At 38.0% G+C, this 24,526-nt stretch overlaps 1 protein-coding gene across 9 annotated transcripts in view; it reads right to left on the bottom strand.

Moving 5' to 3' along the window:
- The window catches only part of CHST15 (carbohydrate sulfotransferase 15), a 966,917-nt gene that overhangs the window by 663,531 nt on the left and 278,860 nt on the right, over positions 1 to 24,526 (bottom strand). For all 9 annotated transcript variants that reach the window (XM_044056008.1, XM_044056009.1, XM_044056010.1 and 6 more), the window contains one exon: positions 13,691 to 13,800. The gene's annotated coding sequence lies outside the window, so the exon portion shown is untranslated. The remainder of the gene's footprint in view (positions 1 to 13,690; positions 13,801 to 24,526) is intronic.

The following is a 24,526-nucleotide window of genomic DNA, read 5'->3' as shown; positions in this document are numbered from 1 at the left end:
CCAATGACTTCCCTATGGCCCATGCAGGTTGACGGCAACCTCTTCTTCGACTCCCACATTGCCATTGTGGTCAGAAAGTCCTTCTATGTGGCACATCTCATTACTAAGGGTTTTGCATCCAGGAAGAAAGAGGTCATCATCTCTCTCTACTCTTCTCTCATTAGGCCAATCATCGAGTACAATGCCCCATTTGGCATGTATCTCACTAGACACCTGCAACACCTGGAGAGGCCACAGAAGTACCTTACAAAGAGGATCCTAGGCCTTAAACACATGTCCTACATGGGCAGACTCAAAAGACTCCAACTATTCTCTCTCGTATCGCCTACTTAGAGATGATCCCTGCTTGACTTACAAAGCCATGTCTGATCCAGCTCTGTTAGAAATGCTACATCTAAAGAAATCCCAATCCCTCTGCACCACACACTCCAGAGACCTCAACCTCATTACTACTATCAGCAGAACATGCTGGAGGGACAGTTTCCTCACCCAGAGACTGCCCATGCTCTGGAATAGACTTCCCATACATGTCTAGCAGAGCAGTTTGCTGAAACTCTTCAAGAGACATCTTGATGAGTGGATGGGTAATAGAAAGTTCACCATGGGGATCACTCCAGTGGCTCTACCGGATAGTTGCACTGGAAACTAATGTTGGGTGGCATGATACCACCACACTTCTATGGGCTAGACTTGTAAAGGCTCCAGGGCTATTAGCCTAGTACACACCTATGAACATATCTCTCCCCACCACCTCTTCACACTTTCCCACTAATTTATCCTATTTTCCCTAATCTACTCCCTTTTCTTCTATGTTGAAACAAAGTTAATCTATTTCAGTGCTGGATAAACTTGATTACTACTTTCAAAGATGTTTATATTAATATCATTCTTACTTAGAATTTTACATATTACACCACTATTCAATATTGTTTGTATTCTTAATGTAGTGTTTCATTAAAGCCCAATGTATTAGGCTATTATTGTATGTTGACTCTGTTTTTACTGCAGTCTTTTCCATATAGCTGGATATCTTATAATATTACTGTACATGTTTTTTTCTCATTGTTTAGAGGTTTTCTCCCCAGGAATCAATTGAACGGAGGCTTTTCTTGTCCAGTCAGTATATCCTGGCCAACAATAATAAATAAATAAATAAATAAGTCAGTAAGTAACCAAATAAAAAGAAAAAAAGAGGCAAGCGAGCTATTATGTTTTTAAAGAATATTTCTTTGCATTGCCTGAAACACTTTTCAGCAATTTTAGCATAAAACATATGCACTCACAAGCAAATTATTTAGGCAGTTGTGATCTCAGCTACTCAACCATGGATGCTTAAATAGTGCTTGCAATTGATTGGTCCTAATACTGCTGATTGCAACCACTAGGTGGCATCCTTTCTATAATGCTGAATGCACACACACCCAGCATTGTACATCTGGGACAATTACTCCCTTTGCCCCACCTTAACTACGACTTTGCAAAACAGTCCTTCTGATTCATATCCATATGTTAAGACAGAGTGCATTTTCTTTTGTATCATATTAAATCTGCTTTATTTACACATTGTGTATCTGTTGGAAACTCCTGGTGACTGGCTGGGAGTGTGATTATCAAACAATCTGGAAATATATCGCTGATTGATAAGTATATTTCTTGGCATTTTAACCTTTCAGAGTTCTGCATTGTCTTAATTTTGCCTGACTGAATTATTTTATATATTTTCTGGCATTGATTTATGTTTCTTATCTGTCCTGAAACTGTTTTTCCCTCTTCCTCCCACTCTATTCTTATAGTATTGTTATAGTTGGTGGCTTTGCAGTTGCCCGGCCCTACTGTAAATTTGATTTGGGACACCCCTCCCAGGCTGGTGTTCACTCTACTTAATACAGAGAGAACATTTGAGAAGGCCAACCCACTTCGGTTCTTAACCTTGAATTTTCTTGTTCCTTCTTCCTCTCTCCTTGCACTTTACTAAAAAAAAAGCACTTTATTTTGCTTTTGCATCTTCTTAAAAGTACTCAGTTGTATTTATTCTGCTCCATTTAATACTGCTTGGTAGTAGCCTGATTAAATTGTAACTGTTATTCTAAGCCTTTTGGTTTAAGTACTTGGGCTCCAGACCAGTTGTTTTACATTAAGAAGGTTTGTGGTCTGCACTGTTGTGGCAGGACAGGTAGCTTACATCCTTCTAAGTTGGGAATTGCTGATTGAAGGCTCATGGTCTGTTATTCTAACAGTGTATTAGTTCTGGTTAAAACACTTGGGCTTCAGGCCAGTTATTTTTCATTAAGAAGGTTTGTGGTCTGCACCCTTGTGGGAGGAGAGGCTAGATTCTGCCCTTCAGAGCTTGGAATTTCTGGTTAAAGGCTTATTGTGCCTGCTTATCTGAACTTTTTCTTTCTGAAATTGGTCCGCCTTGTTTGCTGCACATTAGACTAGATTCAGACATCCTGAATCTAACTTTGTTTGTATAACTTGAGCACTAATCCAGGCCATCTTTTTTGGAGAAGGCTTCCCTGCACCCTAGTGGCAGGAGTGTGCAGTTAGAACTTGTCTGATTGAAGACTGCTGGAACAGGGCTCAGTCTTGAGCTTTTTTACTGGATAAGTGGATAATTTGTTTAAATCAGTTTGCTCGTTTTCTATTGTTATATAAAAAAATTGCACTTTATTCATCTGGTTTTATTGCATTTGTGTTTCTTCCTACTTTATTACTTTATTTTGTTTTTGCTGCTTGTTCTTAAAAGTACTTAAAAGCATTTATTCTGCTGCATTTATTACTGCTTGTTAGTAGCCTGATTAAATTGTACCTGTTATTCTAAGCCTTTGGTTGAAGCACTTGGGCTTCAGACCAGTTGTTTTACATTAAGAATGTTTGTGGTCTGCACTGTTGTGGCAGGACAGGTAGCTTACATCCTTCTAAGTTGGGAGTTGCTGATTGAAGGCTTAGTGTCTGTTATTCTAAAAGTGTATTGGTTCTGGTTTAAACACTTGGGCTTTGGGCCAGTTATTTTACATTAAGAAGGTGTGGTTTGCACTTTTGTGGGAGTAGAAGGTAGATTCTGCCATTCTGATCTGGGAAGTTCTGGTTAAAGGCTTATTGTGCCTGCTTATTTTAACTGTTTCTTTCTGAAATTGGTACGCCTTGTTTGCTGTAGCATAGACTAAATTTAGACCTGCTGAATCTAGCTTTGTTTGTATAACTTGAGCACTAATCCAGACCATCTTTTTTTGGAGAAGGTTCCCCTGCACCGTAGTGGCAGGAGTGTGCAGTTAGAACTTTTCTGATTGAAGACTGCTGGAATGGGGCTCAGTTTTTAGCTTTTTATTGGTTAATTTGTTTAAATCACGTTGCTCATTTGCTACTGTAATATAAAAAAAATACACTTTATGCATGGCCGCTAAGCTAGGGTTAAACTATTTCTGGCGCCATAAAGTCTGCTCTTCAAATTTTCCTTTAGAACTAGCCAGTTTTTTTTAGTTTAAGCACTCAAATATGTTTCTTTGAGCTCAGCACTTGTTCAGAACTTGTAAGCATTAAATAAGCTACAAATTACTACAGCACTCAACTTTCCTCACTTGTCTAGAGGAAAACATTTTTTTAGTACTTAATAAATAAGCACATATCTAGGCATGCCTAAGGGTCAGCTCCCGGTGTTTTCTCCTGTCTACCTGATGAATCTGGGCATCTTTGGGCAATACAGCAATTGCCTCATGTACACAGACAACCCTCTCCTCCTACCACCCAACACTACAACTTGTGAGAGATGCACTTAAACAGCCAAACTGGAAGCAAAGCTCTCTTCACCCAAAACTGGACTAGACAGTTAAGAGGAGAAGGTAAACACTTGCACCACAACACATTCATCACACAGTCCCTCAAAACCTACACCACCAAAACACACATAGAAACACAAAACACACACCTACATTCGCGGAGGCTCTCAAAAAAAATCTGCTCAAGCAACAGAGACCTTCAAAACAGGAATGCAAGCAACATCCAACCCCCAACACAACCCAAATGACACATAGCTCACAAAGTCAGTGTGCCACTCAACCACAGCCCATAAGACATAACAACGTACCCAACACTCTAGTCATAGGTGACTCTATAGTCAGGCACACTGACATTCCACTCACCAGGCTAAACAAGGAGAAAGGTACTGTCAGCTGCCTGTCGGGTGCCAGGATCCACCACATAGCACATGCACTCAGGTCACTCCGCAACAAGTACAAATATGACTCTGTCATTTTCCATGTTGGTGTGAATGACCTGAGATGTACCTCCCTGGACTACATGAAAAGAGACATGGAGGAGCTCTCCGATCTTGTAACCCAGGCAGGTATGACCCTAGCCCTGAGTAGCATCCTGCCATCACCCAGAATGATACCACAGTACAAGGACAAAATGATTGACTTCAACAATTGGCTAAGCTTCTGATGTCATTCTAAGGGGATCCAGTATCTGTCTGCCTGGGATGACATGACTGACAGACCACAATGTTTGCCAGAGATGGCCTGCACCTGTCACCCTTGGGATTCCAGATACTGGCTAAGGCTCTTGCCACCCCTATAGTGCTTTTTTTAGGCAAGGTTCAAATGACAAATTCACCACCATAACAGGTATAAGCAAGAAAAATCTGTGGGTAATGCTACTCAATGCTAGAAGTCTAAACTTCAAAATGCATCCACTCAAAGCACTCCTTAAAATGGAGAACACTGACATCTATGCAGTGACAGAGAACTGGTTCAAGGCTCCAGAGAACACCCCTACATTACTAGGCTATAATTCATACCACACCTTTCGGCCACCTAAAATGAACTGAAACACTAAAGGCTTAGGCGTATCCATATTAATTAAGGATATTAACACCTCAAGGCTAGCTGCTCAGCATAATGCATCCGAGATTATCCAAGTGCAATTAACTCTGGGCAAGACCGCAATCCAAATTGTAAGTTGCTACCGATCCCCCACCATGCCCCAGGATTCCTACTCCTCATTTCTTGATAAACTGGAAAATATTAGGGTACAACCCAACACCCTAATAATGGGTGATTTCAACTACCCCACCATTAACTGGGAAAACTACTCATGTACCAATTCTTTTGCTCAACATTTTCTGGAATTCATAAATTCCAATGCCTTGGATCAACTTATCCACACCCCCATCAAGGGCAGCAATATCCTAGACCTGGTCATTACCAACATGGGTGACCGGTGTTCCACACCAGAGGTCAAATCCTCATTGGTCAGATCCAACCACAAGCTCATCACCCTAGACATCCACATCCTGGCCCCACCCCCATTAGGGAAACCACCATAAAAAACTTTTCCAAAGCCAACTTCACGCTTCTTAAGACAGAAGTATCAAACTTCACGACACCCAAGCAGATGGACAATAGAGGTATGACTGCTAAATCATGCACAAATGCGCTCTATAAGCACTTAACACGAGTGCATGGATCATGCTATCCCTAACAGATCCAAGATGCTATCCTCCAAAAAAAAAAAAGGAAGCCAATCTGGTGGTCCCCCTGCCATAAACAAACTCTACAACAAAAGAAAGAAACTGTTGCAAAAAAAGAGTAAAATCCCATTATTGGAGAAACTCCCTGGTCAGCCTCAGTAAGAAGCTGAAATCCCTCATAAAATCCTCCAAAGCTAGTTATGAAAACAAAATCGCCACTGATTCTAAAGGCAACCACAAAGCATTATATAACTATGTCAAGAATCTCAATGGCAACACTCAGATCTTCTCTGAGTTACAGCACAATGGCACTAAATATACAGAACCGACTGATATTGCCATCATTCTGGCAGATAGGTTCAGTGCTAACTTTACCCCCCCTCTCACCCCTAAGTGGCCCATCTCTATACCAGAAGAATGCAAAGTTCCTGTCATCACAGCTGTACAGGTAAAAAACAGACTCTCCAAAGCCAAGAACACAGCAATCATGGGACTTGACAAAACCCCAGGCTGCGTTCTACATGAACTACAGAATGAACTAGCACCTCATCTAAGCACCATGTTCAATCATAGCCTCACCTCAGGCTTTGTGCCCACTGAATGACACACAGCGACGGTTATCCCACTCCATAAAGGGGGAGCCACAGGGACCCTGGGAACTACCGTCCCATTAGCCTAACGATCCTGGTCTGCAAGGCCATGGAATTTATCATCATGGAACTTATAAACAAAGACATTGGTAATCTCCAAACTCTGGACTCCACCCAGTTCAGGTTTGTAAAAGTCATATTATGTCTCCTAAACCTGATAGACTTATTTGAAGCAGTCAACAAAGGCATAGACAAGGGTAAGGTAGTTCACACAGCCTATCTGGATCTCTCCAAGGCTTTTGACACCATCCTCCTACTCTGGAATTATAGATAAACTCACTAAACTATGTATAAATCCCTATGTCACAAGATGGGTAGCCAACTGGCACACTGACAGAACCGACACTGTGAAAGTAGCAGACTCCAAATCCAACTTCAGACCAGTGACAGGTGGAGAACCACAGGGTTCAGTCCTTGGTCCTCTCCTGTTTGGTATCTACGTTTCTGAAGTACAGGCTAACACAGATGGTGTTTGGCTAATGAAGTTCGCAGATGACTGCAAACTAGAAGCCATAATCGAAACTCCTAATGATGTGGACATCCTACAAAAGGGCCTCACTGAGACTGATGCCTGGTGTCAAAGCCATGGCCTCAAGCTCAATGCTAAAAAGTGCATTGTCATCCCCTTTGGTAAAAACTCTGTACCCATGAGCTACCACATAGGTGATAGTCTACTTAACACCGAAAGTGTGATAAGAGACCTTGGGACACAGGTGGACAGAAGTCTCTCCTTTGATAATCACATCACCACAGTAGTCAGGAAATCCTTCTACATGGCACACCTCATCACAAAAAGTTTCTCATCCAGGAAAAAATAGGTCATTGTTCCACTCTACTCGTCACCCATTAGACCCATAATAGAGTACAATGCCCATTTTGGTATGTACCTCACAAGACATCTACAACAACTGGAAAGGCCGCAGAAATACCTCACAAAGAGGATTACTGGCCTCAAACAGATGCCCTACGCAGGCCGTCTCAAAACAAAAACTCTTAATCCTGTTTTTTATTTGTCAATATTTTTATTCTGTGTTATTCTGATGTGTCTTTGTCTACCTATTGCTCCACTTTTTGTTTTTTATTTGGTTCTTAAGTTTTGTTTTACATTTTAAGAATATGTCTTTGCCTGAGCACTGTGGAGATATCGGAGTTTGTGCTGCCTGTAACATAGATAATATTATTGCAGGTATTGGGCTTTTAACTCAGCTTGTTCAGCAATTGAGTCAACAAGTGGCTGCAATAACAAGAAACATAAGCAATGTGAGTAATTCAATTGATTTTAACAATACAGCTCAATGCCTGCTGTCCCTTGAACAAGGAGATAACTGTGAATCAGTTCATGAGGTTGGTGTAAACAATCCGGAAAAGATACTTAATAAACATAATTAATTGAATAACTTAAACTTGTGGTTAAATAAAGCTATTGACTTCAACATCATACCCTATAGTGGCACTGGCACTTTGCAGCAAATGATGGATACATTTGAACAAGTGCTGCTAAAGTGCCGTAAGCTGCAAGATGAAAATAGTTATTTGCTTCAATGTGTAAAAGCTAAATGGGTTCTTCGAGGTCTTCAGAAGTGGAAGTTCCCAAAAGGTCTAATTCCAGGGTTTCATTTGCATTATGAACTCACTGAACTTTTTGATTGGCAGGGTATCGAATTAAAAAGAAAAGAAAAATACAGCAAACAGTCCTGCATAAGGAGCCCTTTCAGATCCAATACTCGTAAAAGTCAAAATAGGGCTTACCATGGCTGATAAAAAACTCTTTTATTACTGCAATACAAGTAAGCGCTTTCGCGTTCTCTCAACGCTTCATCAGACTTCAAAACAGTTACATTCAAATGAACGACCTTTAAATACATTCACCAATTAAAAAACAGCCAGTCAACATCACTATAACATCATCATATGTTTACATCACTTAAAAAATAAAGGTATACATCATAAAACATGTATATTGTTATATACAACTCTGTTTTATCTCATAATAAATATAATATACTTTCTTAAGATATAAAAACAAATATAACCCTTTAATAATATATATATATATCTACACACAAAATCATAAAATCAATGCTTATAAGGACGTGCTGCTAGAAAAGGTTTTAAACTAACCTTCTCATTGAGTCCTCATCCTTTATATGCCTGTAATCTAATAATCCATCTATTTTCATATTCTTCCATCTGATTTTTTTATATTCTCTAATTTTTCATTCTTTTTACTAACTGCAGTATACTAAACTTAAAGGAGTATGATGTTCCTACACTTAATATATGTTTGGCTAAAGCATTGTGATCATCCTCCTTATTGATGGCATATACATGTTCCCCTTACACGTTCCCTGAGGCTTCTGTTCGTCTTACCTACATAAAAACAAGAGCATACCTGGAAAACAGCCAGGTATACTAAGTCTCTTGACTTGCAATCAGCATAAAAGTCAAAATTGAAAGAATTTCCTGTGTCTGGATGAACAAAGACACTATTCCCTGACATATAAATACATTGATGGCAGCCTCTACAAGGAAGTGTACCCTTCCTGTTGGATAGAGTGTCACTTTTATCCTTATTTTCATAGCAAAGTAGCCTTTTCAGGGATTTCATATTCCTATAACTAAAACTGGGTTTGTTACCCACTATTTCAGAAATGCTGTCATCAGTGGTAAGGATACTCCAGTTCTTATATATAATATTCTTAATTTTCATGTTCTTGTTGGAGTAAGGAATAGTTATCCTATTTAAGGAATAGTTATCCTATTTACAGCAGTTTGATGTCCTCTATTAACCTCAGTGATTTCACAACCTTGATGTCTATGTAAATATGGCATGCCCTTCCCTCTCCTCATGGAGTGGGTATTACAATAAATATTTTCTACTTCTTTCTTATTATAGCCTCTTGCTAGGAGATTGCCAGTTAACATCCCTTGTTTGCAATTAAAAGTCTCATCTTCTGTAGTAAGGCGAGAAATTCGCAGGGTCTGGCTCTCCACTATGTTACCATCCACTAGATGGCCACTAGATGGATTGCAAACTGGCACAAGGACAGAACCCACATGGTTAGAATTGCTGGAGCCATGTCAGACTCCAAACCAGTTACAAGTGGTGTCCCACAAGGCTCAGTCCTGGGACCTCTCTTGTTCGGTATATATTTCTCGGAGGTACAGGCCAACACGGAAGGACTGTGGCTGACTTAGTTCACAGATGACTGCAAACTGGGCGCCATAATCAACTCTCCAGCCGACACAAGCATCCTCCAAAAGGGCCTCATAGAAACAGACAACTGGTGCCAGAGCCATGGCCTCAAGCTAAATGCCAAAAAGTGTATAGTTATCCCCTTTGGCAAAAACAAAGTGCCCACAAATTACCACATAGTTGGTAATCCATTAAGTACAGAAGAAGTAATTAGGGATCACATAGGTGGTAATCCATTAAGTACAGAAGAAGTAATTAGGGACCTGGGGACCCAAGTTGATAGCAATCTCTCATTTGTCAACCACGTGACCAAAGTGGTTAGAAAAACATTTTATATAGTCCACCTAATCGTGAAGGGATTCACATCTAGATCAGGGGAGGTCATTGTGCCTCTTTACTCATCCCTCATCAGGCCCATAATTGAGTACAATGCCCCTTTTGGGATGTACCTTACCAGACATCTGCAGCAACTGGAAAGACCCTAAAAGTACCTCACCAAGAGGATCAAAGGGCTCAAACAGATGCCATATGCTGCCCAGTTAAAGAAACTCCAGCTCTACTCAGTGGCATACCGACTGCTCAGAGGTGACCTGTGCCTGACGTATAAGGCCATGTCCAACCCGGAATTAAGGGACATGCTGCACCTCAAAAAATCCAAATCCCATCAAGCTACACGCTCAAGAGACTTGAACCTCAGCACTGAAATAAATATGACATGCCGGAGGGACAGATTCATAACCCAGAGGCTCCCTTCACTCTGGAATAAAATCCCAGTCCAGGTTAGGCAGAGTCCCTCATTGACTCTCTTCAAGAGGAATCTTAATGAGTGGATGGGAGATCATAGGTTTACCCCGGGTATCACTTCTGTGTCACTGTTAGACAGAGGCACAGTATACTAACCTCGAAAAAGGGCATAGCAAAATTAATTTAAAATGGGTGGCGAAAGCCAAACATACTCTGGCTAGGCTTATAAATGCCCTAGGGCAGATAGCCTAGTATAAACCTATGAACCTATATACTAATCCTGTGGACATAGCTAACCTGTTTGTCGACAGGTTCTGTGAAAACTTCATTCCTCTGTCCCTGCCAAATGTACCCCATAACATCCCTACCACCTGTCCCCTACCTTGTTTCTTTAAAGAGCAGGTCATAAAGGCCCTGTCTAGGGCCATAAACACAGCATCTATGGGACCTGATAATATCCCAGGCTGCATCCTACATGGGCTCAAACATGAATTAGCAACATCACTGGGTAGTCTTTTCAATCATAGTCTAAGCACTGGCTTCATCCTAGCTGAATGAAAAATGACCACTGTTATTCCCTTGCACAAAGGCGGTGTTTCCACTAACACTAGGAATTATAGACCTATTAGCCTGACTAGCCTTATCTGCAAGGCCAAGGAGTGAATCATCATGGACCTTATTAACAAAGATATAGGTAACCTCCAATCAACTGACCCCACTCAGTTTAGATTTGACAAAAGGAGATCATGCCTGTTAAACCTGGTGGACTTCTTTGAGACAGTCACCAAGGCCCTGGACGAGAGGTAATCTGTGCATACAACCTACCTAGACTTAGCCAAGGCATTTGATGCTATTCCCCCACTCAGGCATCATTGACGGTCATAGAATCTCCAAATTTTGTCAACACTCTACAAAAGGGTTTTACACAAACAAATGATTGGTGCCAAAGTCATGGCCTTAAACTCAATGCAAAAAAAAATGTATTATCACCCCTTTAGGCAAGAGCAGTGTTCCTGCTAACTACCACATAAATAGCAGCACCCTAAATACACAGTCAGTGGTGACAGACCTAGGCACACAGGTTAATGGCAATCTTAACTTTAATCACCATGTTTCCACAGTGGTAAGAAGGGCATTATATATCACTCATCTCATAAGTAAGGGCATTGCCTCCAGAAAAAAAAAAAGAAGTTATAACCTCCCTCTACTCTTACCTCATCAGGTCAATAGTTGAGTACTATGACACTTTTGGTATGTACCTTGCCAGGCACTTGCAGCAACTGGAGAAACCACAACAGTTCCTCAGAAAGAAAATTCAAGGTCTTCAGCATCAGTCCTATGTGGATTATATGAAATCACTGTCACTTTATTCTGTTTTATACAGACTACTCAGAGGCAATCTCTGTCTAGCATATAAGGCAAACTCTGACCCTGCTTTATTGGAAATGCTGCATATCTGCTAGTCAGATAGTACTCGGATTACTCGCTCTAACGACTTTAACCTGGTATGTGAAATTAATAGAACCTACTAAAGGAACAGAACCTTCAAAAGGAACCTTCATGACTGGATGGGAGAAAGGAAATTCACCCCAGGGATCACGTCAGTTGCCCTGCTAGACAGGGGTCCAGGGAAGTAAATAGTGTGGGAAGAAATAGCCAGGGAATTGTTATGGCTAGGCTTGTACAAACCCTAGGGCCGATAGCCTAGTACCAACCTATGAACCTAAGATTCATATCCCAGAGGTTGCCACACCTTTGGAACAGACTCCCACTGCATGTCAAACAGAGGACCTCAATGGCCCTCTTAAAACGCAATCTGGACGATTGGATGAATAACCGTAAATTCTCCCCGGGGGTCTACCTGTATACCTCTTGGACACTGGCATTAGATGCTAATCGTGGAAACAAGGGTTGAACTTGGCTAGGCTTGTAAGGGCTCTAGGGCCATTAGCCTAGTAACTTCCAATGATCCTATGTTTACCAAATAAAACTTGTTATTAATTAGACAACAATCTTTTATCTCAGATAACTTTCAATAAGTAGAAAAGATATGTCATTTGCACTGAATTGTTACAACAGTGGAAGCTGAAGAAAAAGGTATTTCATCCAGAGTAAAGATATTTTACAACTGTTTTCTTGTTCTGTAAACTACCAAAATTGTGATTCAGATGTTTGCTTATTTGCATAGTTTGCAAGTTCTTTGCTCAAAAATCAGAGACAGAGCTAAAACTAATGGGGACAAAGTTAAAGTATCAAGACAGTTATTAAGCATTACAATAATCCACTTGAAATGTGAATACAATAGCAAGTTTTGCATCAATATACATTTTCTTAATACCTTACTGACTGAAGTCCTCAGTGATTTACAAGAAAATCAAACATTTTATGAGGGACAACAAAAATGAGTCAAAATCAGGGATACTCTGCAAAATCTTAGATAGCTGAGAGGTATGTTACTTGTTACATTTTTGGCTTCACTTCTGAACAAAATGGAGTGCTCAGTCAGGTTAAAGACAGATCAGACATACAGATATAATTTTTAGATCCTAATTTCAACTCTTTCCTATGTACTTCTCTGGAATATTCAGCCATGCTATGCCCACAGAGGTGAGTTTCTCTTCTAGTGTTATGGCACTGTTACCTTACTTAAGTTACACTGTTACAGTGGCTGTACTTCTATAATGCCTTCTGCAACAGCATTGTTTTTAATGGTCCTTCTTTGATCAAGCACTATGTCTCGGCCAGACATTAAAATTTTTAGGGGCATATGCTGCAAGTCAGACATGACAATTGTAACACGTTTCAGCCTATAACAGAATATAAGTGCTCCAAGTCTCTAAAAGAAAAGTATTAACACCCAATAAAAATAAAACAAAAGTACCACTTTTGGTAAGGCAAGCTTGTCTGCCTTCCCTTCAAGCAGTGCTGATCTCCTGGTATACTTATTATTTTATTTTATTTTACATTTGTTGACCAGTATAGTCCGACTGGATTCATGTCCATTTTCAGCAGAGGCCTGGGAAGAAAAGCTCCAAGGTTAACAGATACAGTAAAAACAATGAAGACATATTTACAGATGTGGTATTTACAGATAATACTTAGGCAAACATGAATATATATATCTATATATGGTTTACCTTTGAAAGGTTGAGAATCAACCTACCGAACAGCCCTTTGTCCAAACCGGAATGATGAAAATCAGTTCAAAGACTATGTGTAATGCAGGGGGGGCTGCACACCCCTGCACCCCACACACCCCCTACTTTATTATTCTAACTCAGAGGTCGCACTACAGTGGGGAAAGGGTCCACTTCCTGATCCCTACTATAGTGCACCTCGCACCAAAAATGCCGAATCTGCAATGAGCGAACTTTACTGTGCATTTGCTCATTGAACACTCGATGCATTTTGTTTTCGACCTTATGAAAACTTGAAAAAGTCCTTTTGGACTTTTGTATTTCACACAAGTGCATTACACACATGTAAAGGTAAACCATATATATATATATATATATATATATATATATATATATATATATATTTATTGTATATATGGGCCGAGACTGAAATTGGTCAGAATTGATCAATGCTCTATTGGAGTAAACTAATTCAAATAAATAAATACATACTTACATAAATGAATTGATTATAACTTTGGTATAGTCTGATTCCAAGAACAACACCACTCCCATTTCTTAAAGTGTCTTGGCAATCGCCATTTTTATTCTCTGTTCTTTCTCCAACTGGAAAAAAATCAAGGATTTGTTTGCTTAATGTTCCCACCAAGTTAAAAAAAAAACAGATTAATCAAAACAAATGTCCATTCTTGAAAATACAGCTCCCTAAATCAAAGCTCATTAAATAAATTATTAATACAGAAAAACTGGAAATAAGCAATAGTTTTTTTGTAAAAAGTGTTCACTTGCTTTTCAAACAGTTTAACAATTTAATTAACATTAGGGAGTGAAAGTTTTAATCTATTCTAACTAAATCCTTAAAGCAGAAACAGAGGAATATGAAAATAATGTGCAGTAATGCTGATGCTCTAGAATGCTTTCTAATTAGTCTTCTATTCATGATGCTGATAATATTTTACCACAACAGCAGGAGAATTATAAGTCACAATTACGTTGTTATGCAAATTGCTTACCTACTTAGTTTTTTTGCACTTACTATACTTTCACATTGCTGGCCCTTCTTTGGCTTTGTTAAAATGGGGTGATTTCTCCACAAGATCTCCAGGACACACACGACTTTGATAACTCTACAGATGACATCATAACAGGGTGGTACACTAGACCTTAAAATTACTCTAAACATATGCTTTTGCTTCAGACAGGCTTTTCTGAAAACCACAAATGTTTTTGATGCCTAGAAGATGTCACATAAAATGTTATGCTCTATGTGATTTACGGCTTAGATTCACAGCTCAGTGATATCTGTACTTCTGTATTGCATAAAAACAGAACCCCCCCCCCCCACACACACACACACACACACACACACACACACTTCCATACAAGGGGCGAGAACTGTACCATGGCAGTGGTGCATCCCTGTACTGATTCTGTGGAAGGTTTTGTGAAAGAAAAATGGTGCAGTTGATTTTGGAAGACCTTAAGTGTGTGTGTGTGTGTGTGTGTGTGTGTGTGTGTGTGTGTGTGTGTGTGTGTGTGTGTGTGTGTGTGTGTGTGTGTGTGTGTGTGTGTGTGTGTATGTGCGCATGTGTGTGTGTGTGTGTGTGTGTGTGTGTGTGTGTGTGTGTGTGTGTGTGTGTATGTACATGTATACATTAACATGGTCACATGCTTACATAATATAGATCTTTTGCCAAACTTTTTTTCTGAATGATGCCATAAGGTCTTTTATACTTCCCCTGTTCACACATTCTTGTTCCTTTTTTCCTCTTATACTGCATCTTCTTCCATCACTTCACATGTAATTACCTAATCAGATATAGCCTTTCAGAGGATGTTACAAGTAATTTATACTCTGTTGTTTTATATATATATATATATATATATATATATATATATATATATGTATATATACACACACACACACACACACACACACACCTACACACACACTGCTTCATTTGATTCATGAGAAATGCAGCTAAAATTCATATTTAAAACAAACTCAGAATGGCTGCACTAAAGGGGAGAAGACCAGCTACATACAAGTGAAGTGGTGGAAGAAGACAAAGTTATAGAAAGAAAGAAAGAAAAGTGGAAAAGAAAGAGCATGTGAAAAGAGAATGTATAAATGGCCTTAATGTTCTCATTCTGAAAATAAGTGTTGCAGCTACACTATGTAGTGCAAGGAGTGCAGTGATTGTGCTCTGATATTCACAAAAAGACAAATCAGTTAAGCACTACTACAGTCTGAGACGCAGTCTTAGCAATTGTTAAGCACCCCCTGCTTAAGTTTACAGTCAGGTCACAAGCTAGACAATCAAATCTGCCAGTACTGACCAGTAAAGACAGCTGTAGAATAAACACAGATTTGCTTCTGCCTGTTGTCCATACTGGTAAGGTAAAGTGGCTTCCTGTTATAAACTTAGAAAATAGCTAAAATTACAGGATGTGTGTTCAACTGTATTTTTTGAAGGATACAAAGTCTGAAACTAAAATGTGTGTCATTATTTATTGACTTCAATCCTCAATGCTTTGTCCAAAAATTAAATATGTTATGAGGAAATGAGCAAACATATGAGGTAAAAATTTGGACATTCTCTGAAAATCTGGACATCTGGGAGGAAGGGAGGAACGGCAAGGTGAGTGTAAACTTAAGGGACTGAGTTACACTGCTTTTATGAAAGCGCTCTTTACTTGTTTTATGGCTTTGAAACGTGATAAACATTAGCACTTTTGTTTCTATAATCAGTAGTTCACGGAGCATATAAAGTTCCATGCACTACAAAGAATTATGATCAAGTCTCTGATCATAACTCTTAATTATGTGTTCTTGACAGTGGATTCTACGATTCACATCTTCATCTTCGCACCCAAGGTGAAATTCTTGGCATCCATGTTTCCAGCACTTAGGAAAGGGGTTATGATCAGTCGCACACTCTTAATCCTCTATGTAGTGCATGGAATGTCATGATTATGCTCCAAAACTAGGAAAAAGACAAGCCTGTTAAAGCATATTTCTGACAACAGAAAGGTGCTTAAGCAAGATTTTGATAAGCACCTCTAAACACTGTTAAGGTCAGGATTAACAATATATAATAAATTTGGCAAAGAGCACTAGAAGAAGGTAAAGCACCTCCAAAAGCTGTTATATACTTCACTCTGCCATACTTATAAATCAAAAGTGTGCTAGACTGAAGTGTCTAACAGTTCCTATTTTTTTTTTTTTTCAGAGAGGCACTTAGGCAGTACTAAATGTTTTACCAGCTTTTAAAAGCTTTTAAAGCTGTAATACATGTTGTGCTCCCACACTTTTTTCTTGCAACTGGTAATGCATGCACTACAAATAATTAAGATCAGGTCTCCGTGATCATATCCCTTATTAAATGCTCTCAGATGCCATAATTCCCCTCAATGTCTTGGTATCCATATCTCAAACAAATAATAAAATGGTTATGATCAGATACCCAATCATAATCCTCTATTTTTATAGAAGAATGTGCATTTTTTACATATATACATTGACACAAGGATAGTCGCATCTAGACATGCGCATATGTATTGTAAAAAAAAAAAACTTTGTAATGTACAATATAAGGTTTATTTCATATCATCCACAACAGAGGATGTAGCCAGTGTTAGGGTCTTCCTAACTCTTTTTCACCATCTCTATTTGACAGGGACCCTGCATGATACACCACCAGTATAGCAACAAAACATTCTGTTTTAATGCTAACCAATCTGAAGAATGTCTAAACTCTAAAACAGAGGTCAGAAATGTTTGTACCTTCTAACTTCAGTCACTGAGTCATATAAAAGTGTTTAGGGTCAATCTCTAGCTGAGGTTTATTTATGTTCTTATCACTGAACATTAATCACACATGGAATGCTAGCAGAGAATGTTTGCATATACAACAAATGTATCATCATATTTTATTTTATTATTTAACATTTGTTAACTGGGAAAGTTCAACTTGGGACAAAGCCAATTTTCAGTGGAGGCTGGTGAGAAACACTCCAGATGCATGTCTTTGTAATATGGGAGGAAACCAGAGCATGGTTTCCTCATGAATGCAGGGAGGACATGCAGACTACACTCAGAAGTCTCTTCAGCCGAGAATCAAACTGGAGAACCTCTTGCTGTGAGGCGACAACATTACTGCTGCGCCACTATTCTGTCCACATTGACTCCACTTCCTGTACATAACTGAGATGCTAAGTAGATCATATTCCTTTCAGGAGCACAAGTTCATTTCTTGACTGATTATTGCTTTGGATACAGCCCTCATAATTCTATATTTTTTCTTCAGAAAGCTTGCTAATGTACTATATATATATATATATATATATATATATATATATATATATATATATACTGTTTGAGGTAGCAGCTTATGACTGTGCTGTGAGGTTGCATTGTCCATAATTTCTCATAGCAATTTTAATATCAAGACATAACTGACTGTTTATGAATGGGGTATGCATGCCTCCAAGTCTGCATGCAAGTATACACTTGTGATCATATTGCCTCATAATTATAAGCACTGATACAGCACATCAGAATTGTAATACTATTATCAGATAGTTGTAACGGTTGTTTTAGGAAATTTTAACAAGTATGTCCGCTTTAAAAAATACCTGCCTACACTCAACTGCTACTGTAACCCTATGTAAGACTAAATCAGAAAACAAATGCCCAGTAGAAGACCATGCCGAATGCAGAGTGTCATCAGTTTGTTAGTAAGCAACATACAGAAAACAAGTAATCTCCGTGGTATCCTTATCCAAGTAAAACAAAAATAGAGTAATAATTTCCTCACAAGCTTTCTATATATATATATATATATATATATATATATATATATAAATATATATATATTTTTTTTTTAATCAGGCATGGTAGTGGTTTATTGTGCTGTAAAACAAAGTGTTATTGGTACACATGTTAAATTCACATCCCTTCCCCCATCAGTGTAATGTTCGAGCTGGTCCCGCCCTACTTAGTAGCTGTCATAATAATATATAACCCTTATGTACTTTAAATACAATTTATAATGATGTGGTACCTCTTATTTAACCAAATTATTAAGTAGATTATTAAGTCTGTGATTTTATCCAAGACAATATACTACATGGCTGGAAATATAGCAACCTTAGTTCATTTGGCAATCAAAATATATATATATATATATATATATATATATATATATATATATATATATATATATATATATATATATATATATATATATATATATAAATATATACATATACATTTTGCATGTAAAAATCAATAAAAAGTATATATATATATATATATATATATATATATATATATATATATATTTAGAAAGCTTGTGAGGAAATTATTACTCTATTTTTGTTTTACTTGGCTCGCTTGTCTGTGTACTTAATAAAGGATTTTCGACTGGAAACAGACTGCCTGCCTTGCTTGGATTACTTTCGAATACTTAGTAATGCTGTCTAATTATATATTTTCTATTATTACTTTTTGTTTTGTTTTGTTTTGACTTAAGACGAGTTTACGTTTGCTACTTCTGCTACTATTGTGTGATCTGATTAATATACAGTGATTAACTAGTAATATATGGAATGAAAATCTTCCACACAGAGAAGTTTCTTATACTGTTTTGTTTTTTTTAAGCAACATACAGAAACACTACTAATGAATTCTAGAAACAGGAACCTAAAACAGGGATGACAACAGACTTTTTATTATTATTTTCCATACCAAATTAGTGCAATATGTCGTGCAAAGCTAACTCTGAAAATATTAATTACAACCTTCAGAGTACTGTTTTAAATTTCAGGAACTCAAGACAATGACAGTATCTGACTTGTATGATAGCTTTATGGCACATGGCTGGCTGTTCTGCTGGAAATGTTTCAGTCATTTGCATAGTACAGTAATCCACCTTGATTCTGTTCATTTACATATGAACAGTACCACAGCATGGTGTTTTGCATTATTTGACTAATTTATCATATTCGTGTAACACATTTAGTAGAACAAAAGCCATGTTCATATGTTGCATACTATTCAGCTACTTGTATTGACCTTTTTCCCTTCTTGTTTAACCTCTCAAATGATACTGATGGGTTTTGCTCTACATCGCTGACATTATCTGCAGCAATAATATTTCTGATATACATCCAAACTGTTGGGCAAGCCTGAATGCCATATTATTTCCAGATTAAACCTACCCCCAACTATTTTTTGGGTCATCTACAGGTGGATGAAGTGAAATTCCTTATGTATCAATTGACAAAAAATTACAAAGGCACAAAATGCCGATTGCTATTTTCCATAGGAAATCATTGCCAGTCTGACTTCTAACTGTCCATCTGCAGTGATTTACTTTTCAGGGGAGTTTTCTCCCTTTTTCAAGTCGGTGCAACCATGTAATTGTTATATATAAGTTTGAAGAGTATGGGGGCTTGACCGCATATCAGGGGGTGCAAGGAGCAATGCTTGAAAATAACTGTTATGCCCTTCTGTGTTTCAGGCATTAGTTTTCAACATTACCAATGCTCTTGGTTTTGATATTTGGTGATCCTTAGTAGAGCTATTCTTTTTCCTGCTCACTTTCACACTGCTATCCCTTTGACTTCATCTACTAAAGTATTACATTCTCTAGGCTAGGCCTAAAGTATTACATTCTCTAGGCTAGGCCTAAAGTATTACATTCTCTAGGCTAGGCCTAAAGTATTACATTCTCTAGGCTTGGCCTAAAGTATTACATTCTCTAGGCTAGGCCTCCCCACCTCTTCTCTAATACCAGCCCTTTAAAGACTTTTTTTAGCTACTGCCTAAACTTTTTTTCTCACATCAGTCATTCCTCCATTCCTTCCCACTTCTTCTGTCTCAGTCTTAACCGACCCCATCATTCCCTTTATAAGTATTCTATTCAAACTGTTACAGCCTTTCCTCACGTACATTCCAAACACCCCACCCTGCCTCTTCTACTCCATCTGCTTATATCAGTCTTACATCTGTCATTTTGCTAACTTGCTCCCAAACCCTCGTAATAAAACTACACTCCCATCACATGAGAAGCTGTCTTCTTCTTCTCCACACCTCCAACACTTTCTGTCCTTTTTCATTCTACACTTAAATAACCTAACCAGAATGACAGAGCACTCATTTAGTCTGCACCTGCTGATCAAATATTGGACTTAATTTCATAAGATCACAGAACATATTAATATCCACTCTGCTTTCACTCAAGTTTCTGTTCAGCCTCTCCTTCTCACAGTATTCATCTATTTCGCCCATGTCTATAAATCTGCTGCCTGTACATCTTACTTCTTGTTCATTTGCAATCCCCTTTCTTCACCTCCACTTCCTCTCCTTTCTCTCTAATTCTCCCTTATTTAATCCTTCGTAACACCTTTTCCACCAAACACCTCTTTAACATTCCAAGGATTTAAGTGCCATAAGTCCTACTGTCATTTTTTCCAATATCTTCATTCCTTCCTTTACCTTCTTTTTCCCTTTCCTCACACCCTGACTTTATCCATTTGCTTCCTTCTTCCTTATCACTTTCTGTCTAATCTGTAGTATCTATAGAGCACCACCCCACCCTCACCCTTTCTTCCCGATACCGTCTCACTCTCTTTCCTCTTCTCCATGTTTGTGATCATGACATGACACTACAAAATCACTAACCATTATCCTTATAATGCTTTATTCATGTTCCAGACCTTTCTTTCCCAATTCACCCCCCCCCCCAGCCCTCTACATCTCACCAACCCTCCTCCATGGCTCAACATTCATCTTCCTTGAAAGTCATCAGGGTTTTCCACAGTGGGCAACAGTGCCATTTTCACTACTCAGAAATGTTAAAAATGACAGCCTTAAATAACTTAATATGTTACTGCTTTATGTGAAAACACAATAATCGCCATTTAACTTTAAGATATTAGATATGCAGAATGAATGTCCTTTAGGTGGGAAGTATAGGAAAAAACTTGTATAGTAGAATCACTGTCAAATTAAGTTGGATGTTTGTCAAAGAATGTGGACTGAACTCCTGATTTTGTATAACATCTTTTTGTTTGTGAGTAAGGGAGGAATAGGCTTAAACTGAGAGGTTCAGATGGCCTAACTTGCTAATTAATTGTTGCTTTATATAAGCCATACCAGTTTCAGTTTTCTGTTTGACTGGTTAACATGAAGAAAAAAGACTGTTTGCCTGAAAAGTTAAAGTTTTATTATTTTTTAATAGAGTATAAAAAAATTATTCGAAGTTGCTATCGGATGTTTTTATGTTGATCAATTTTATCAGTTTACTGTGCAATTTTTTCAAAGAGTTCTGAATATTAGCCACGATTTACTGTATGCACATTATCTTCCCTATAACCAACCTCCTATCAAAGGCCCCCTTCTATAAATCCACTTATCTAATTCACCATTTGTGCATGTACTTCCTCAATTAAATTTCAGTCCCTAATCATATTCTTCATCAGGAAGAAGACTGTTAAGCCAAGGTGTTGCCTCCCATCCCCTGCAAAAAATGGAACCCAGCCTATCCACTTTGTCTTTCCCTTTGGAACCAAACTCCAGGTCTGACTTCCTTACAAACTTTCTTTTGTTTGTTTCCTTAGGAAGCCATCTAAAGGAATATCATAAATAAATCCTGATGTTGTACCACTGATATACGCGCTTAAGAATGTAGCAGCACCTCTCAGGAGTAGAAATAAGCAATTATTAAAGGATATGCAGCATTTACTTTTACTAACTCATTAATAGCTATCAGCAGTAAGTTAATGAGACATCACATTTCTCTCATTCCTAACTGATGGCAGTCTGGAAATAATTGCCTCGAGTCTAACAAAATACTTCAAAATAAACATGTAAATCAACTTTTTGCCTTATTTGTACTGTTGCAAAAACTTTCACACAAGGTAATCTGCCTATAAGTTGCTATAGGCTTGAACAAGGAAAGTCAGCCAACACACCTAGCCTGCCAAAATAAATTAATAAACTGTGTGATTAGAGCTGGAAATATAAAATAATTAATAAACAGATTCAAAATAACTTGTAAATAGTATATTGACACCAGAAGTAAAACGAAATTCGCTTTTGTATTGACGAACAAGACATGAACAAAGTAATTTAAAGGAAACATTATCTTTGCTTACAACTAAAGAAGTGGCATAGATAATGCCAAAGTCTAAATTCTTTTCAGGATTAAATGCAAAGATGAGATATTGGCACATATGGACAGATGAAAGATTTCCTAACTCTATATATTTACTTCACTATTTAGAAGCAGCAGATTCAAACTTGCATTTGGAATTGCAGCAGCTCCAGAATAGTTCCAAAGTCTTGGATGGTGCTATACACATAAGAGATGATTTATTAGTGTGAGGTAATACACACACACACACACTAGATGAGTAACCCAGATGAATACTGTTACACTGTTTAGTTTATAACAGTTCCTACTCTCACTTCTATTTGGATGTACTGTGATATGTTTATTAGATTACAATTTCTTATGCTGTCTTAGCACTTGATTTAATTTATGTTGTTCCTAGGTTTTAAGTGTTCTTAGCTAGATGTACTTGTGTCATTTAAAACTTAATTGTTTATGCTGCACTCAGGTTCTTAACTGTACTTGCCTAAAACATATCCCTAATTAGGGCCAGCATCAGCACTTTTCCCTATCTAATATAGCCTTTGAATTAGTCTTAACTATGCCATTTTTCTCCCTGAGATATACATATCTGTATTAGATAGAAAGTCACATAATTGTCCTTGTAAATGACTGCTGTTTTGTTCACTTGCTGTAGCACATTAGTCATTGTTTGTGTTCTTGAAATAATTCATTTTCAAGTGTATTTACTCTGTACACGTGTAGCACCTATGATAAACTATCCTCTCCTGTAGTTAGGCATTTTCTGGATTAGTTAGAAAATAGTTACATCTTCTAGGTAAACAGATGTCATTGTGGCTGTGTTGCTTAATTGTCAGCATTACAAATGGCTTGGTTGTTATGATACTGCATCTAGATTAATTATGGTTGTATATTTATGTTAATGTGTCCGGGATGAAGCTGAAACAGTTCTACAAAACATTCCACCTATCTGGTTATCAAATAAATAAATATCAAAGTAATAATACAGCTGCTTAATAGAGTAAGACATGATATTTTAAACTTAAACAAAATGAGTGACAAGTCTGAAACATATGGATTGCATTCTACATCAGAAGTACCGAAGCCTGTTTGAGAAAGAACAGTAACTATGTAAATGTAAATTCCAGGAAAAGAGCACACATTTGGGGTGGATTCTAAAAAAGTGCATATTTTGCAAAGCTTTTCCAAATATGCCTGATGTAACTATGCCTGTTTAAAATGTTTGTTAGGGAAAGATTTGCTATGGAAATGAAGCTCTGAACAAGAACATACTTTTGTGACACCCAGAAAACTAGTTCCAGACATACTAATTATAAAATACTATAATACCAATGAATTATTTGTGCTGTAGGGTAAATGCTAGAACAGTATGGAGATATGATGTTGCAAGAGAAAAATATTGGTTGCCTGTGAGTAAACAGAGCTTACAAAAAGCATAAAACAACTACATAGTTAAAGGAACTATTATCATGGCTATCAACGGCAAGAACTTCAAATGTTAAGTAGGAAACCATTGACTAGCTTATTCAGAAACTCTTTTTACAAGGCACCACTAAAACTGCAGAGGATGTTACTTAATTTACAGAAGTATGATCACTGTCAATCAGAAGAAAACGACTTGCATAACATATTATCAGGTATGAGGAGCAAATCAAATTTACCAATGAAAAATAAAGAATTGTTAGAAGAGAACTAGACATGCCTTAGGTAAGTACTTAGTTATCAATGATTCAAGAAAGAAGTAAAATACCCTATTGGCCCTAGGGCCTATACAAGCCTAGCCAAAAATGTACCCTGGCTTTCGCCACCCAAGAAAATTATTTTCCTGGGCCCCTGTCAAGCAGAACCACAGAAGTGATCCCCGGGGTGAATTTCCTATTACCCATCCAATCATCAAGATTTTTCTTGAAGAGTGCTAATGAGGAGCTCTGTTTGACATAGATAGGTAGTCTGTTCCAGAGTATGGGAAGTCTCTGGGACAGAAATCTATCCCTCCAGCATGTTCTGTTTATTGTGGTGACAAGGTTTAGGTCCCTAGAGCGTGTAGCTTGGAGGGATTGGGATTTCTTTAAGTGGAGCATGTCCAACAGCTCTGGGTTTGACATAGCTTTGTATGTTAGGCAGAGATCGCCTCTGAGAAGGTGATATGCGATGGAGTAAAGCTGGAG

This window comes from Protopterus annectens, chromosome 14.part0 (genome assembly GCF_019279795.1).
Source record: "Protopterus annectens isolate FY-2018-M chromosome 14.part0, PAN1.0, whole genome shotgun sequence".
NCBI lineage: Eukaryota > Metazoa > Chordata > Ceratodontiformes > Protopteridae > Protopterus > Protopterus annectens.
The sequence above is the reverse complement of the archived record's forward strand: the minus strand, read 5'-3'. Positions and strand labels throughout refer to the sequence as shown.